This window comes from Poecilia reticulata, linkage group LG20 (assembly GCF_000633615.1).
Source record: "Poecilia reticulata strain Guanapo linkage group LG20, Guppy_female_1.0+MT, whole genome shotgun sequence".
NCBI classification, from domain to species: domain Eukaryota; kingdom Metazoa; phylum Chordata; class Actinopteri; order Cyprinodontiformes; family Poeciliidae; genus Poecilia; species Poecilia reticulata.
Window position 1 is genome coordinate 6,393,839 of NC_024350.1, and position 19,250 is coordinate 6,413,088.

Sequence of the window (19,250 nt, forward strand, 5' to 3'; positions counted from 1 at the left end):
TAGTATTCCTCTTGAAGGTACTATAGTAAGATTAGACCAAAATTGAAGAAAATACAACATTCCACTTCCTGCAGGGTGGCTTACCTTCAGCTAGGGAAGCTAGTCTGATGGCTAGACCTAAATACATGACAAGCTGGACCTAAACCCAGAGTACCATAGAGGGAAAGCATAGTATATGTGCAGTCCTGTCTGTCTTATGAAGACGGTTTGGTCATTGAGGTTGTGCTTGACATTATTCCTACTTTTTTCTTTGCTCTTCTTGGGTTCCATCTGAAGGGACACCTGATGAGGGACTTTCAGTCCCAGATCAGTTTCTCTTTCTTTTTATCCCTTACAAAACACTGGAACTGACCGATGGTGTACTTTCTGTTTGCCCAAACAGATAACTACCTTTATGTTCTCTATGACTTTGTAGACTTTGTAGAAAGTCTACAAAGTCACAGACAAATGTTTAGCTGAGACATACCGCGTTTTACACACCTTGATGACGTTTTTTGTGTTTGAGCTTAAAATATTGTTGGATTATAGTGGAACCTCTGCAACCCTTGGTAGAGAATATCTAAAATATTCAAAGAAAATGCATCTTGAGAGGATTAATCACCTTTTATTTTTTTATTTTTCCTGGAGCTGATTGGCTGTACTCTTAAGAGCAGAGCAAAGGAAGATCATGGATGTTAGCGTCTGTGGTAGTGTCAAGATTGCTTCCACTGTGTGGATTAATGGATGTTTTGGTACATTTGTTGTTTGAACTATTAAAATAGGCAGTACCAACTTTTTTTTTAGAGGGGGTCTTAAATATTTCCGATAACTGCGGTCGCTAACGAATACCAGGGAATGAGGTAATTCTGCAGTTAACAACTTAACAAGGGTCAGATGAACTTCAGATGCCTTCTTGCCTTAGCAATGGTTACCTCTAAATAAAAGTGTGCAGTCATCATCTATTTGCATCTAAATGACCTGGCATGGAAGGAAAAACAGCAGTTTTATGAGGTAGTGCTGCCTAGCTCATCACACTTTGAAGGAGAGATGTTTGGTTACAGCAAAGACGCCTCAGAATGTCCAGATCTTTCAATCTTAGATCTTTCAATCCCAGTCAAGGAATTGAAAACACTGGTAGAAATCTCATTGTTAAGCTCAACTTTAGGCCCAAAGTCACTTAGGTTTCATTTTAAAATGTTAGCAACGTCTCTCAAACAGCGCCTTGAGGTTGCCCCAGATTCCACCTGATGATCTTCTCTACTTTGTACATCTAGTTTTCTACAACATGGACGGCCAGAGAAAGATTAAAACAATCAAAACAAGTTCATGTCGTGCAGGTGACGGCAGCAGATCAGTGTTGTTGGTGTCAACTTGTTTTCATGAGGAGGGAGTGAATTTGTGCTCTGAGATTTAAATGCTCCCGATTCTCTCACTACTGTTGTCAATGAATTCGAATCACACATAGTTTTTTTTATTGATTCTTAATCACTACATGAGGCTTACATGTCCTCAGTGTGTTTGTGCACTCTGAGGTGTCCCTGCTGAACTGACCTAGCGCAGATGCTATCAGTAAACTTCCACTGAAACCACACAAACACAGGAGTTTCATTGTGTGACACACTTGCATGATTTCAACATATTTAAACTGATTGAAAATAGGAAAATCTATTCTCACATTTCTACTTCAGGCGTTTTATTCAAATGATCCTGGCTCACCGGCCAAGTGAAGCGAGATCACGCCTAGGCCTTCGGCACATTCCCAGTCTGGGAATTTCACTGGTTAAAGAAAAAAACAAAAACAGGAAGGGGGGTTTACCAGTTGGTAAACTGGTAACTCTGGCTGCATGGAAGCGGTGGAAGGGACATCATCTTGTTCAACGCAGTCGTCCATTCATCTTACCACTGAATAGCAGGGTGTTATCTGCCTTCACAAATGGAGATAACACAATTCTTTGATCATCTGAATGCATATTCATGTAAACATTTCTTCCTCGGCGATGACTTTCAAGTGACACATTTTATCACGGCTTATTTCCTCATTTACAAGCAGATAAGCACCGGTGTACATATTCCCAGACACACCCAAACACACACACACACACACGCACACACACACACACACACATACACACACACGCACACACACATGCATACCCAGGTGTTTGTGTAAGAGGATGGTGGCATGTCCTCAATCAGGCTCTGCGGCTACCAGGAATAAGACGGGTGCGACTTTTTTCAGCATAAATCCATATTAGTCAGTCAATAAAGCAGACTAAGAACTTCAGTCTCAAAAGGGTCTTAATGGGATGTTTTTTTAATTCTATTCTATAAATCTTTAACCACAGTCAAATAAATCAACGTAGGAAATGATGCATCACCAATTATCTTCCTTTGTGAAATGTTTCGAGTCTGAATAAACATCTGATATAAAAGCAAAAGGTCCTGAAAAGCTGAATTATTACAGTAGGTGAGGTGATTAACTCATCCTTAGTCTGTTTTACTTTCCAGTTTGGTGAAGTGTTTCTGACTGGGAACAGAAACACTTCACATTTTCTGTTCTCAGCACGTGTTTCATACAGGAAGATTAATGGTGGTGCACCACCTCCAGCGTCAAGTTTCTGTACAAATAATTGCTGGCTTCTTTGTAATAAATCATGTAAAGCAAATACAAGAATGGTTACAGGTTGATAAGATACTGTTTCTGTAAACACCTAAGAACATTTTTGAAATTGGAGTGATTTTAACAGGACAATTCAAGCCTGAGAGGCCACACGGAGACGGGTTGGACGTGTTCAGAGGAGAGGATGATGCTGAGGCTGGAGCCACCAGGACATGAGCTCCGGCAGCATCACCTGCTTAAACTGACTCCCTTCTTTTCTGCAAGTACAAACTTGATGTCTTTTTTCCAATTCAACCCACATATCTGGTTTCTCTACCTTTAACCGTGGAATCGTTTGTTTACAAAACCTTAAGCGCTCTACATGTTAATAAGAAAGAATAAGCACCACCGCATAGCGGTTTTAAAGCTCGTCTTAAAACCCATCTATTTTACTTGGCTTTCAACTCCAGCAGTATGTTTGTTTTAAACTGTAAGAGTTTTTTTTATTTTTATGTTGTGTTTTAATGTACAGCACTTTGCATCAGCTGTGGTTGTTTTAAAGTGCTTTATAAATAAAGTTGGTATGGTATAAATCCGCTGAGTCACAGATGATTCAATGACGCTGCGCTCCGTTGCATTAGGGCTGATGTCAGACACTGAAAGGCCAAACACACGATGCTCCTAAAAACACACGCAACTACGGCTGCAACTAACCATTATATTAGTAATCAATTATTCTAATGATTAAGTGATCAATCATTAGCTTAATTCAACAGATTCAAAATCTTTTGAATTTGCACAGTCAACGGATTTTACTGTAGAATGTCTTCAGCTTTTTTAAATACAATATTGGAAATACCTTAAAAATTCAAATAAACAAATACTACAATTCCTTTTTTGAATACAAAAGTAAACGTACAACAACATAACATAGCATTCCTTTAATGACTTGGAACCAGGTGAAACTTTGGGAATTTTGGTAATTACGTATCTAAAGGTGTATTTATCTTAAACTAAAGATACGTTTATATCTTGTATCGTTTTGGCTTGATTACTGCTCTGAGCATGTTTTTCAGCAAATGACCTTTGTTGGAATCTAAATACTCCAGTTAAGGATTGATCGATTTCTAAATGAGCTGATTATTTCAATAATCGATTCATCATGATTAATCTGATCAATCATTTCAACCACTCCTGCCAGTCAGAACCTACACCATCATAATTTGAAGAAAAGATCACAGAGTCCAGATGAGTGTGTGTAATCAGACTTTTCCTAGAGTGTAATTAAAGATGCTGATGAGTGTGTTAAAGGGGAAGTACCTCTGGGTTTGATTTGCATGGAAACAGGCAGCTTTATTAGAATGAGGGAACACATCTCTGTTAACCTCTCCACATGTATAAATAATGCAGCAGTCATGCGGGCCTGTGAGGGGTTTCCTGTGAAACCAGCAGCTCCCTGGGAAACCCCTGGAGCGCAGTAGGATGGATGTGACTGGAACGCAGAGCTCTGCTTCCCTAATCAGGTGATGTGAAATCAGGACGACCTCGAAAACCTATCAGCAAGTCAACAGGAGAGGAGAACAACGGGCTACTGGGTAATGTTCTGATTGGGGACAGAAAAAGGTTGAATTGAGTTGAAATGAGAGCATTTGGTGGGTTTAGAAGGGGAAATAATTATGGATTTTTTAATGAGGTGGTTCAATAGTTTTCTAAATCAGCGTCCAAAGTCGGCCCTCCAGCAAATTACGCTGATGCAAATTTATACGTTTTGTAGTTGTTTTTTTTTTGTGTTTTTTTTTAAATATCAGTTTAACAATAAAAATTAGATGTCAACTCTGATTGAAAATGTTTGGTACAATCCAAAACGTTTTTTCTTTAATTAGCCGTGTGTTTTGGCTTTTATTTTAATTTCTAAATAAGCAGAGCTGCAAACATTTTTATTAATTTTTTTTTTAACACAAAAACAAACTTGAGTACATCCACCCATTAAATATGGCTGACATATGGCACAGGTTTTTGAAGGTACTTCTGGTTCTTGTTGCTGGGAATAAATGTAACATTTTTCAAGACAACAAAATAGAAAATATTTGACTTTGTAAGTTAGTAAATGGTACGCCTTTTCTTTTATCAAGACATAAATTGGAGTGTCGCTACATTAATTTCCTTGTCATATTGTGTTATTAGTGAGATTTTAAAATAAAGTCAGAGGAAGCACAGAGCCGTAAAAAGTTGCTAAGAAATTAAGAAAATACAATTTGTACGTTCAAAGAGAGGTTGAGACATCTCAGCAGATTATTCAGGCATCAGAGCATGTCAAGTTATTTTACTGCACTGCAAATCCACTTATATATGAACCATAACCACCAAATACTTTTTTTTAATTCAAGTGTGTAGTTTGCCCTTCAAGTGTATTTCCCACCGACTTGAATAATAACACTTGAAGTGTTTGCTCAGCGCACAGAAGGAAACACAAGTACTTCAGATTGTGCATTATAACAAAATCCATCTATAGCAACTCAGATTAGTAAAGAGGCGTGTTTGATGCTGGATTGTACCCTGATGGAGCCCACAGAGGGGGCCCGGTCCAGAGGGCCCGGTCCAGTCAAAGAGCCAGTGTTTACTGTCTGACCAGGAGGCTGCATGGTGTAACAGAATTACTCAAGCCTCTCAGGACTTGATGTTTTTATAATTCAGCACTTGTTGGAGCCCATTAGAGGTTGAGAGAGACAGGTAGTGTTGCCCATACTCTACACTGTGCCCCTCTCTCTCACACACACACACACAAACACACACACACACACACTGAACATCAACATGAATGGACTCCCTGTACGTCCTTGTTTTCTCGCCTACACACACACTGAGCATTTCTTTGCCCTATTGTTGCAGATGTGAGGCTTTACACATTGCGATGGAATGCAAAGCAGCACAGACACACACTCACATACACACACACACACACACACACACACTGAGGTCAAACTCTAATCCCAAAACAGACAATAGTAGTGGACACACTCTTGCATGGTGAACACAGCAGTCTGGTCTGCCGCAACAACACCAAATTCCACACGAAAAAAATATTTGGAGTTGAAACACCACAGATCCATGATGCATGAACACTGCTCCCTTCAGTGTGTGATAAATAACTAAATGGGTTCTGGCTAAAGGGCATGCATTATACATGATGCAAAGAGCAGTGATTGATTAGGAGAAGACTGCTTTTAGAGCTAATGCTAATGCTAGTAGAGATCTTCAACCAGGTGGATCTGCATTAGCGAACCAAAGTCCCAGCCTTTGTAAAATTCCCCTTAAAGTCATCTGATCGTTGTGTTTTTATAGAAGATATAAGATTCAACTGACAGATATGAATCCAAAGGCTTTGCAAGATTATGTTTTCAGTGAATGCGAGGGAATAAAAAAGGCAAAGCATGCATTACAAAGGACTGAGCGATAACAGAGAGCTGACGGTGGAAGGTTCACTCCCTTCAGTCTTGCTTTCATCACAGACATGTCTGAACTGTGACTGACCCCTCCACCCACTCTTTCTCTGACCAGAAATGTTTAGCCTGCAAACATCCAGAATGGATTTCTTTTTTATTAAATAGCTCAACTTTCTAAAAAGACATCAAACTATTGATAGTAAACCCTTAAGCTAATTTTATACCAACAGACATGCCACACATTTTAACTACAAATTCTTTATTCATACTGAAACGAGAAGGATCTCTGGTAGCAGTAAGTCTTGCAACAAATCTGAAGAAGCCTCTGACTGAAGATTGTTGCTATGCTAATCCACCTCACTTGCTTTTGCCGCTCCTTAAATCTATCTGGCCGTGTGGTTTAGAAAGTTACTTTTGCATATACTTTATTTGAGCTTTGGGGATGCTAATCATTTGCCAATACAAAATGACAATTAAAAAAATCGTTGCCATGGTTATACTTCCTAATAATTGTCCGGCAGGAAAGTGGAAAGAGCATAAGTCCTTCTAGCTGCACAGGATCTAAAACCAGAGGGAATAACATACCAATATAAACATACATATGAACTAAAGTCTTCAAAAATCACAAATCCTAACAGAGATCCTCCAACAAGGATTCTGCAGTCATTAGATATGGCTTCCTTTAGTTTCTAAATTGGTCAATGACATCATGGTACCAATAAAAAAAGACCACAGCTCCAACAGAGACATGCATATTCTACTGCTGAAGGGTGCATTTGATTTATTAATTGGGGACATTGAACTGTGGTGTGTTAATGATTCATAACGACCAGCAGCATCATAATAAAGACCACATGTACGTCTGTGAAGCAGATCTCTGTCAGGAAAAGCTGTAGACACTTCTGCTTCTTCAAAACAAGATTTCTATTCGATTCTTTCAGAAACTGGACTATTTCTACAAGTTTCCTTTGAACACAACTGCAGATTTCTGCTTTAGTACAGTAACTATTCTACCTTGTTTGTTTCAAATCAGCTGTTTGTATTTTGAAGTGAACAGTCTGAAGGGGATAAATGTTTGTGAGTTCTAATAAAGGAGAAAGATTTAGCAGTCATAGCAGAAACGCAGGTTTCAGCAGAAACCTGTTATAGGTAGTAGACCAACTGCAGGATGGTAATGTCAATCATAAAAGAATTTGGATAAATGACTCCGTACAGTTCACAGATATTTCTTTGGAACATAACTGCAAATTATTTATGGAAAGAATGCCTATTAGCTTATTTTTTTCATACAGCATACCTAAAATATTCAAAGAAAATGCACCTTAAGAAACTGAAATATAATAATAATAATAATAATAATAATCAATTTAATTTGTACCGCACTTTTCATTAGAAAAAATCTCAAAGTGCTACACAGTGCAACTAAAATTGTAGATAAAATCCCACATCATAAAAATCATGTGGAGGCAGAATAGGCTTGCTTAAATAAAAGTCTTTAAGCCTCTTCTAAAGTCAACCAGTGGTTGTGGAGCTCTCAAATAATCTGGGAGAGAGGTCCAGAGACGGGGGGCAGCCACAGCGAATGTCTGATCTCCCATGGTCCTTAATCTGGATCGAGGAAGGTGGAGGAAGTTGCAGTCTTGTGATCGTAGAGATCTGGTGGATGAATGTGGAATGAGAAGGTCCTTCAGATAATCCRGTGAAGTTCTGTTTAAACATTGATGGGTAATGAGAGCAATTTTGTACTGAATTCTGTAGGTGACAGGAAGCCAATGAAGGTCATGCAGAATCGGTGTAATATGAGCAGATTTACGGGCCCTCAATAGAATCCTAGCTGCGCTGTTTTGAATGTATTGAAGCTTCTGAAGATGTTTTTTATGGATTCCAATGAACAGAGAGTTGCAGTAGTCGAGCCTGGAGGAGACAAAGGCATGGACGAGAGTCTCGGCATCAGAGAAAGAGAGATGGACGAATTTTGGAGATATTACGAAGATGAAAGAAACAGGTTTTAAATAAACGCTTAATGTGATTTTCAAATGTAAGATGAGAATCCATTCTAACTCCAAGATTTGTAACTGTGGTGGAAAGGGGGATGTCTTGTCCAGAAAAGAAAATAGTCGTCAAAGTTGAAGATTGAACTGAGGTGAGGTGTTCCGATCAACATGGCCTCAGTTTTGGAGCAGTTTAACTGAAGAAAGTTCTGATTCATCCACATCCTTATGTCTTCCAGGCAAGTGGTGAAGGCAGTGAGTGAAAATGGTGATGATGATGCTCCAGTTCTAATGTAAAGTTGTATATCGTCGGCATAGCAGTGGAAGGAGATGTTGTGCCAATTAATGATTTGACCCAAAGGCAGCATGTAGAGGGAAAATAGCAGGGGTCCCAGGACTGACCCTGACCCTTGTGGAACACCACAAGGGTCAGTCATATGTTGGTGTAATGCTACTTAACACAATATTGCAAAGCAGCAAATCCAGGACTGCCCTTTTTCCCCTTGGTACTGATTGGCTGTATTCCAAAGAGTGGAGACATGAGACACCCTCTGCAGCAGTGGTTCCACTGTGTTAAAGGACATCCAGGTATACGAGGTATTTAATATAAAAATAAGCACTTCCAGGTGTTTTTAAGTGAGGTTATCAAGTATTTGTGGATTTTGGCTATTCGTGAACAGATGTGAAAGTTTTTTTTTTTATATGATCTATCTGTTGATCATATACCTACCTATACATCTCTGTGTGTGACGTCCAGCTGCCTGCCTGGTGTGTAATTCCCTGCAGGCTGATTGGCTGCGGTAAAGCCTGGCTGCTGACACACACACAGGTCCAGCTGCTGCTGCTGCTGCTGCCACAGGGGATTACAGCTGATGGTTCACTCTGTACCGACCCATCCTTCCGCTCCGCATCCCTCCATCATTTCATTGACAATCACAATTCAATCAGCTGCTGACATCAAATCTCACTCTCAACTCCCCCCATCCACCGAATGCAAACACATCAAGTGTTTACCTATCAACACCACGCACATTAAGGAGAGGGTCAGGCATATTCAGAGAACTGACCAAATAATGAGGTTACTTCATAGGCAACATACTTAAAGGCAGTCTTTAGCTTGGTTGTCGAAATAACAGATATTTTGATGTAATAGATACTAGAAAAATAAATTATTCAAAGACTTATTTGTGTCAAAATCGTTACAAACAGACCATTCACTAGAGATGGGTCAGACAACACCGATGTGTTAGCACCATACCTGTCAAGTTTCCCATTTTGGCCGAGAAACGATTGTTTTTACTCCTCTTCTTTTCCTCCGTGTTCCCATATCATTATTTTCCCTTAAATATCCCGTACTGTACCACCCGCTCTCACGTCAGCTCTGTTGCTCTCTCCCTTCCCGCTCTTATGGTAGTATTTTTTTACCCTCTCTTTCATTAGCCCACCAACACCTTTTATGTCTCAAGCAGAATTGCACAGGCAGGCAAAGGTCAGGATAGATTTGCCCTAATTAAGGAGGTTAAAATATTGTCCTATTGTAATCAATATTTTTGTTTTTAACTAAAAACTAGAAAGAACCTATGCCTTTAAAAAAATTCTATTTTTCTTTGTACTGGCAGTTTTAAGTCTTTGTTTTGTAACAACCCTACTCCTGACATTAATAAATTACTTTATTTTACGTCTCACACTCGTACTCATATAAAAAACAGTAAGCGCATTCTGAAGACTCCACTTATGTTTGACAGTCAATATGAGTGTCAAAGGTCAGACGGTCTGTCAGAAGGTAAAGAGACGCCACACATCAGATAACGGTCGTGTTTGTTAAAGTGGGGGATTCTCCAAGCAACTGCTCCTCTAATTGTGTTTCCAACATCTTACGGCTTCCAGCCTGACGACAGGATCAGTAGTGATCAACTATTGGCTGAAAGCACAGAAGTGAAACCAGACCAAGTGATCAGTGAACCATGTCTCCTTATTGAAGAAAATGAGGGTAGCATGTCTTTCTGTCGCCTTTAAAATGTTCAAAAACTTTCTCAAACCTTTTTTCAGCAAGCTTTCTGGGTTTTTTTTTATAGCTTTGTTATGGAAATATGTGGACATTTTTGTGTAAAACTGGTAAAACAGAAAATCAGCACCAGAGCCTCATGTAATTAGATCAGTTCCCCTCCCAGCTGATTGGAAGGGACATGGTGAGAAACCAAACTCTACTCCTCCTCAATCTATCGACATGGACTGAACCAACACGTGGTCCACTACGCAGCTCTGACAGGGAAACTACAGACTAAACGCTTTTAATACCGGTTGTATAAAGCATAACTATGGAAAGTTGAGTAGAAGGAAAAAAAGTTGGCACACAAACACATCCGGAATATGGTTTAACAACTCTTGCACTCTTTGTTTTAACCCATGTCTCAATCATTTTCTATACTCCTGCGCCATTTCTGTGTTTTGAACTTATCACTCCAGAAACCCACAGAGATACTAAAAACAACAAAAACAGCTTCATAATTTAGCTAACTTAATGTAAACAGCGACATTTCTTCTGCTGTTTGAGTGTCACTCCAAAGATCCCAGTAAAGGAACATGAGCGGTCACACCGGAGCTATTTGCCACATCGCTGCTGCATGCTGACCAGCTCCGGTCAGATACGCCGTTCCTGGGCCGAGCTCCGGCCCACACAGCCTCTCTAATTAAATGACAGTCAATGAGCTCCAATCAAACTGGACCCAGTTCATCACCAGTGACAAGACTGAGAGGCCTGGATAGATAACAAACCCGCAGTGGACTTCCTGAAGTCCAAAAGTTATTTTTTCTCAATTGTCCAAATACTGATGGTTTAACAGGACATTTCTAAGTGCATAATAATACTGTACCTTGTAACTGCTGCACTGTTTGCAGTTTTCTGCATAACATCGGCGATCGGTCAGAAAGCTGCAATCGGTGCAGCCCTACTAATATCCAAACGAGCACACTGCAGAACAACTGAGCAGCAAACAAACAGGTGTTATCTGCTTTAGGTTTCTGAGTCGTTCGTAGGGATTCTGATTCTGCTGATTCAGCGAGGAGGAGAGCTGACCTCGTCAGACTGAGCTGCCCTCTGAGGAACTAATCAATGGTGGATATCCTGAGCTTCCCCGTTCCTAGACAGAGGCCAGGAGGAACCTCCTGCTGTCCTTGAAGGAAGCATCCTGCTGCAGTGAGGACGACCCTGAAAGCAGCATGAACCTGCAGACGACAGGAAGCCTGCGAACTTAAGGAGGGTGGGGTTACCTCAGGTCAGTACATCGACATTCCACAGCCGGGGAACAATTCAGAATCTCTCTAAAGTAACTCTGGGAACCTTATTATTTGTTTAAATACTTCCTCACTCCTTTCCTCAGTAGACTCCCCTTCCTACCAGTCTTACTTCCCTCCTGAAGACTCAGTTTTATGAACCTCACAACCAGTTGCTGTGCTCCAGAAAATATTTTCATCCAGAAATCTGTCTTAGGTTTTAAACTCTTATAACCCCTCTCCTGACAGAACGCATGGACTAAACACCATCTTTTTTTTTTCATTTAACAAAAGGAAAAAAAAATTCTTTTTGTTACAGTTCCTCTGTGGGTCGTCTTCCCACTATGAACTACCACAGTTCCCAGTGTGAAAAACAACAGACGTACAGAAATGTAAACATGGAAGAACTCTCCTTCCATCTGGTCCTGACACTGACTGCCTCTTAGCTTTAGCTTCTATACATTATTAGTTTAGTAAAAATAACTATCCTCATGATGAAACATTTTTCTAAGTTATACGGTTACTTTATTTTTTCAGCCTGATCAGGACCAGATGACACTGGATTTTCTTTTGATGCGATAAATCATAAAAGCGGGAACACAAGTCGGATGAAGACCAACAAATCTTAACCAAAGACGTGATGTCTGTATCTTAACATCCTTCCCTTTAAAGCCTTTTTCATTTATTTCTCTGGACTTCCTGGAAGAGAACACCAAGTCCGTCCTGGGCTGCTTACTAAAAAACAGATAAAAAAAAAAAAAAGAACATTAATAAATCCACCGAAAGCAGGAAGTAGATGGAAATACAATTGCTATACTGATGTAAGTCTGATTTAACAAACTGATTTTTTATGCCACACAGCGAGTCCTAAATCCAAGTAAAACTTTAACTAAGATTTGGCGGGGGGTCAAATGTCAGCTTTTATTCCAGTGAGTAACACAGTAACAGAGCTGGGTCCACTCAGTTTCACACTGAACTCTTTTCTTTGAACGCTTTCTGTGTGGATTTTTTTTATCCATTTCTGGACTTCTCTTATTTTACGACATCCAAAAAGCTGCCAGTTCTTCGGTACGGGAGGCCGAGTGTGTGAACCCAAGCCAGAGCGCTTCTCAGGAATTAGGAAACCAGTTCACCATGACAACGAGCCGCGACAAGCCCACAGGCTCATTACTCCCCAACACAAAGACTAGCATTAAGGCTCCGGTAATTTGTCCCATTAAGGATGAGCCATTCATCTCTGCAGTGTAAGCCGCTGGCACACGTGCACGCAGGTGTTACCATGGTGACACCTGCGGACTGAATGTGGGTGAACTGGTTCTCCTGATCTGGTTTAGCTTCACACAATGGTTGATATTCTAGGAATTTCCAAATTTTTATATATATTTTTTTTTCATCCACATTTGTTTGGGATCCAAATTCACCAATAAGTCACACTAGGCAAAGAAGCGACCTTTGACCGGTGCATGTATTTTTGCCTTTATTTATGGCTTGCAAAAAGAAGTATCAAACTCCTGGCCTGTTTGAAGATTAACTCGATTTGGCATGGATGTGGGCGTGTTGTGCCTTATCGGGAGGCCTTATGCAAAGCCAGGCTTTCTTTAACTAGGACACTGACAGGAAAACTTCGGAGTCTGACTTTGCATGTTGCATTGGTCATGGCCACGCAGAGCAGTTTCCATAGAAGCCAAAATAATAACCACAGCAGGTGTTTGGTTGGTGATGGCAGCAGTGTGAGTCGGGAACGGTGACTCATAAAGAATCAAACAGCAGAAAAAATAAACAAAATAAAAACTGAATTGTTCTGTAAATATCCCACATAACTTGTGGATTCTGTTAAAAGTATTCAAACCAGTTGAAGTGGGTTGAATTTTATCACATTTAAGTGGAGTTTATTAGGATTGGATGTGATTTTCCAACATGAACCAGGGTAGAAACTGAAGCGGAGTTAAAAGGATTCACAGAATATTTCCATCAGCCAGCATCTCAAAGCGTCCCCATATCATGATGCATCCAACACCATGTGTTACTGAGACTAATACAACATTTATGTAGATTCATCAGACGAGTTAAATATTTCAAGCCTTTATCTTAATGTCATTTTGATGGTTTGTTGCTTTTTTTTAATAATGAAAAAAAAAACTCTTTGTCTCAGACAGAAGTAAAAATGTTCAATATTGGGTCCTCAAGGTGTCACACTAATTGGCTCATTCACTGAAAAATACTTCCAACTCGAAATAAAAAGTTAGGTGGAAAGTGTGGTAGGAAAACCTGCAGCTTAAGCAGGGAAAACCATCAAGTCAAATCCATTCAGAAATTTGGTGGAGCTTCACAAGGAGTAGGAACATCAAGAGCTACTTTGGCCCTGGTGAATCCTGCAAAAACTTCAAGGGGTGTGAATATTTTTTTAAAAATGCTATGCATATACACACAATGCATTTAAATATTTTCCAGGAATTTTCTCAACTTGCCAAAAGGCAAAGTTCTGATCTTTCCAATCCAACATGAAAACATTGACCCTGGGTTTTGATGCTGCTGCAGCTTGTTTTCTTCAGCGTTCATCAACGGCAGTACAATCCTGATACTGATGGGCATCCCTTTCAAAACAGGAGCAGTGACAACCCGGGACAAACGGGTTTAATCCAAGCTGCTTCTTTTCCACTTTCAGTTTGGATTTCATACAAACACTCTGCTGCTGCTCACTGGTAACTCTGGGGTTTGTCACCGACGGAAGTCCAGCCAGGCCTAAAAAACTGATTGCTGCGGTTGAGTTGCATTAGTGCGAGCATCAAAGTGATTTAGGGATGTGACTGGACCGGGTCCATAATGAATTCCCAGCCTCACATCAGTCCCACCTCTTATTTCCTCAGCTGTAATCTGGCTGCTGGAGGATTGGGGGAGTAATCTGGATGGCAGGGAGGAGAGGGAGGGCAATCCTCTCTGCTGTAATTCCTCTTTAGATCAATTTCTTTAGATGAGTGCAGCGGTGCCGTCCCGCAGGTGGAAACTAACCAGTTTTAAGCTGGGCAGAACTAAGGTCTAACAGCTAGATAACTAGCAAAATAAAGAGAAACCATGAGACTAAGAGAAATGAAGTTACAATGGCTTTTTGAAAAAAAAATGTTATGTCCAAACAATGAGAATACATTTTGCTTTTCAGTCGATCCACCCTTTCCATGTTTTTGTTTGGCTAACTCGCTGTAGTTCCTTTTCCACACAGTAGGAGTCACCACTGAGTAGAGATTACCACTCCATGCAGAAGAAGACTGTCACAGGAGCTCATTCAAAAGAAAGAATGTTCAGTTCATTCGTCAGAATGAACTGAATTTGACCCGTTCAAATATATGTGAAAGTTGACTCATTTAGGCCTCGCCCACACAACATTTTTTTCTAAAACATTTTCAAAACCACTCGTGTCCACACGGGGGTGTTCCCAGAAATATTTTAATCAACACAGAAATGCAATATGCCCCAAAATGCTTTTTTTAACTCCACCCCCAGAGCTGCAAGTGACGCTAAACATGGAGTGTAGGATGCGCACATAAAACGACCACATGAGGTTAGCAGTAAACGCGACAAAAAACAAGAATGGCGAACAAAGACAAAAGTGCAAAGTCAACGTTTTTCTTCATTTCATGTTGGACTAATGAGGTTCTGTATCGCAATTATGAACATGGAATCCGCCATTGTTGTTTTTATGTACAACATGTCTGATGCATTTGGGGTTATAAGTTAAGACTAGTAGACAGCATTTTTCGCTACATGAATACAATATTTTTTTTTATGTTTTGGACATATTTATTCATGCATTCAGTTAATCGGTTAATATTAAGATCTTGAAACCCCTAAATTGGCACAAGTGTGAAAAGGACAATGCATAAACTCGTCAAACCAGCACTTATTTATTCTACATCAATCACAGATGTTTTGAAACAGTTTTTGATTTGTGAAATATCTGCTCTGTATGTGGTAAAGTTTTCTGAAATATTAACGGAATATCAACATCACTCATTATAAGACACATTCTTTCTACTTAGTAAAATGTCAATAATTAGAGTAATACAACGAGTTTCTATTGTTTTGTTTGTGGGTATGTACATGGTGAGTTGAAGGAGGAGGAGCTTGCCCACGGCGCCATTCATGCAGGAACCGCTACTGGTGTGGCACAAAAAGCTGCCAATGATTACAGTTCAGACAATAGTGAATGCATCTCTTCAGTCACCACAGCACAAACTACAGAACGCACGTGGAACTACTGTATCTGTTTAGCAACGCCACATCACGCAAACTTTCACTTTTAATGTCAGAATTGCTCCTCACAGAGTGTAAAGAATCGACTGTTTTTACAGACTGGCTACTAACTTGCACAACTTTGCTTCGTAGTCTAACTTCACTTTGCCGCTTCTACTGAAGTCGGGAATTTCGGCCAACGTGCCTCTCTATCCAGAGAGAGAGGAAGAAAAACCGTGAAGACCATCAGAAGCGACACTTTTACAAAAAAAAGTCACCTAGCTAGGCGGGGCTCGCCCTCTGCTTCAGCATCTTTGTTCAGCGCCTGTCAGAAAGTAAAAGTTTCCGTGCAGCACCCGAATGCAGCACTAACCTACACCCATCCACAGCCGCTGTGATGCACGCTGTGAGATCACACAGCACAAAATCACCGTCATTTCACTGCTGCAAACAGTCCGGCTGTCCGCGCGAGATCTTCCCACTCCGCGCCAACGGCGCGTGCTCACAGGCACGAAGAGAAAAGACTAGTTTGTATATTTGAGTCGGACTCACCGTTAGTTGTCTGTTTTCTGACAGCTTTGTTAGGAAGTCTCCAAGCGTCGCTGTCACAGCTAACGATCCGCCCACCCCGGAGAGAGCACACATACTGCAGGCCCGCAGACTCAGCCCGCCCCGCCCCGGAAACGCTACGCCTCCAATCACAAACCCGTACACTGAATGGCTCCGGTTTTGTCCAATCACTTCCCAATTCAGCTCTGAGTGACCACACTCCTGTCCAGCCACAGCTGCTGAGTCCGAGGTCATCTCTTCCTTCTTGCCAAATGGACTTTTGACAGACACCGTTCGCGAACAATGAAGAACTTTGACTCCTTTTACGGGACGGTGCCTGTCCAATTGCCGGGAGGAACGCCTTTGGAAGCGGCCGCTGCCCTAGAACACGCCCTAAGCCCGCCTTGACACAGGAATGTCAACCGGGTTGAAGGGAATTACATCTAGCGCAGTAAACAGAGACAATATTGTACCTCACTGCTGAATGGCGGAAACTTAAAGGCTTTCCTGTTTTCAGCTCGCTGTGAAACCAAGTTATTTGTTTCATGGAACAAAGCATCAAATAAAACCAGCGGAGTTCCTCTTTTTATTATATGGATTCAATGCAGTTACTTTCTTATTCTAGACAGCAAGTCTGAGGTTAACTGAAAATGTGTCTGGCTATTTGTCAGGCCAATGCTGCCAAAGTTCTGATACTTAAATAAAGACATAGAAGTTGGAGAAAGTGAAGAAGATTGGCCGATTTTGAAGTTATTGTATACTGACATCTAGTGGTGAGAATGGTAAACATCAGTATTTCAGGATGAGACAGCATATTTCGCTTGTCTGTGGTAGCTGACTCATTTAATAGATCTGTATGGCCGAGTTAAAAATGTAACGAAACAACTTCAAGAAATAAGTAGCAGCTGGGAGACATTTTAATAACTCAGCGTCACAATATGATGGTGATTAATGATGAGTTGAGACCAAATGTTTCTGCCTTTTGTTTGGTAATCTTTGATATTACATTTTGTTTGACTATCTGACTTGCAAAGCTGAAATGCTTTTTCGCGCCACTCTGTGTGAATTAATAAGATGTGGGTTTTTACATTGCAAAATAATTTTAGTAAACTTCTCTTTTTCATGTCAGTGCCTCTCAATTCTTTTTAGTTTGCAACCAGATTTACCGGTAGAATCATTATTTGTCTAGTGAAAAAGAAACCTAAGATTACTCATTTTTTAATAGACAAAGTACTATTTGTCCAGATTAAGGACTCTTCTAGTATTTTGTTTCCAGATTTCTAGATTCATGCTTTAAGGTACAGTTTTCTTTATTATATCAGACAGTCGGCCTTCTATGTCTAATCAATCATTTTCAACTAGTTCAACATAATGAGGCAAGAACATTATGAACAAAAACATCAATTTATGAAGGGGTATAAATTAGATTGGTGCTACTGTAAAGTCCTTTGATACTATGAAAAGAATGGAACCAATTTTTTAAGAGTGTTACAGAACTCTCTAACTAACCTTTAATTACATTTTCTGAAAGGGGCAAAGAAATCTGTTAGATTTAACCAAAAGATTAGAATTGTTAAACATTTTTAACATTTGTTAATGTTTCAAAGGTAAGCAGCTTTCAACTTTCGAAACTCAGAAATGTTCATGTTTTTTGTTGTTTTTTTTAAGAATATTTCTGAGTTTAATCTGAAAAATTAGTTTTTTTCTAGCAAATTTTCAAACTAAGAATTTCCCCCGTCTTCTCTAGAAATGTTAAGATATTTGGTGGATTTTACTTTTCCTTCTTTCATTTTTTAAAAATCTACAATAGCCCTAACACTCTGTCATATGATCTACATGCATCCGTTGTCTACTCTACGCCATCTTGCTGTGGGGCGGTACCATCTCCACCCCGTGCAGCTTGAATACCAAGCAGGGATAACTGGTCCTTCAAAATTAAAATGAACTTAAAGCTAATGCTTCAGGGAGGAAAAACTAGATTTAAACATCCATTAAATGATACCAAAAAAAACTCAAAAAGGACAAATTTGCTTTAAAAGAGGTTTAATGAAAGTTTTTTTTTTTTTTTAATCTTAGAAAGTTCAACCGTTAATAATGCTATCGCACAATCAGAACCTGGAGCGTCACAGTTTTCCCCTTCGACTTTCTTCACTTGTTCACATAAATCATTTACTTTGTGGAAGCCCTCCATGGACCAGCCCAGCATCATTCAGTGGTTGGACAACATTCCAGGGGCTGTAGAGGAGTGTGCATGAATTAAAAAAACAAACAAAAAAAACAGTTTGTATTAAATTACCAGGGGACATTTTACCTCCTCATCATGTTAAAATTTGATATTGCTAACAGATTTATGCTATAAAAGGAGAAGAAGAAGTGGGCCAGCGTTTGAAATATTTTCGACTTTTCAACAGAGCCAAGAGGGAATCAGGCACACCTGCATGGAGTCCATCCACCTACAGCAGATCCTGCTCGGGAAAACCAAAGATACTATATAACAGTGTATTCAGAATTTTGTTGTTTTTTTTTTCTTTTTGTGCATTTATATAAACATGACTCTCCCCACAACCTGGAAGATTATAGTTTTTTCACTCTACACAGTCTGCAAGCCCACAGCAAGGACGAGCCGCTTTGCGCGTCAACCCTTCACATCGCCGGATGATTCTCAGTGCAGCATGCAATCAAAAAGGTGCACAATAAGAAACGTCTTCAGCTTCATCGCTCCGACCCTCATCATCAACATCCACCACAGACGCCCTTTGTTTTTTTTTTTGTTTTGTTTTAATGAAGGTAATTCTTTATAAGAAATTAGAGCAAAGATTTCTTTACTACATTGTCTCCTAATATATTCTGCATTTCAGAGCATGCCAAAGGATTTTTTTTTCTTCTTCTTCTTCATCATAGTTTCTGCATAGTGCCGGCTATATGAGCGCCGCTGAATCTTTTACAATAGAAATTGGTATGTACAGGCAAAAATAGACAAAGCAGATCCAGTGCTGTGAACTCCCCCCCCCTCCCCCAGTCTCCCACCCCATAAACCCCCAACCCTCAACCTCCACCCCACCCCCACTGAAGTGATCAAAATATGTACAAAAACAGGACCTGAACCTGTCGGAACTCATAAAAAGTCAAACGGAGCTGAAAATTAAAGCTCAGTGGGACGGAAGAGCCAAGAGGGTAAGATGTGCGTAA

The 19,250-nt window shown here is 40.1% G+C and overlaps 1 protein-coding gene across 8 annotated transcripts in view; it reads right to left on the reverse strand.

Annotated features, from left to right (window-relative positions):
• Window positions 1-16,180, reverse strand: part of LOC103482353 (microtubule-associated protein 4) — a 100,473-nt gene extending 84,293 nt beyond the window's left edge. For 5 of the 8 annotated variants that reach the window (XM_017301847.1, XM_017301848.1, XM_008438463.2 and 2 more), the window contains exon 1: window positions 16,065-16,179. The gene's annotated coding sequence lies outside the window, so the exon portion shown is untranslated. Of the gene's footprint in view, window positions 1-16,064 lie in introns of all 8 variants that reach the window. The other 3 variants (XM_017301851.1, XM_008438467.2, XM_017301855.1) reach the window with 3 other exon arrangements.
• Window positions 16,181-19,250: the final 3,070 nt, after the last annotated feature.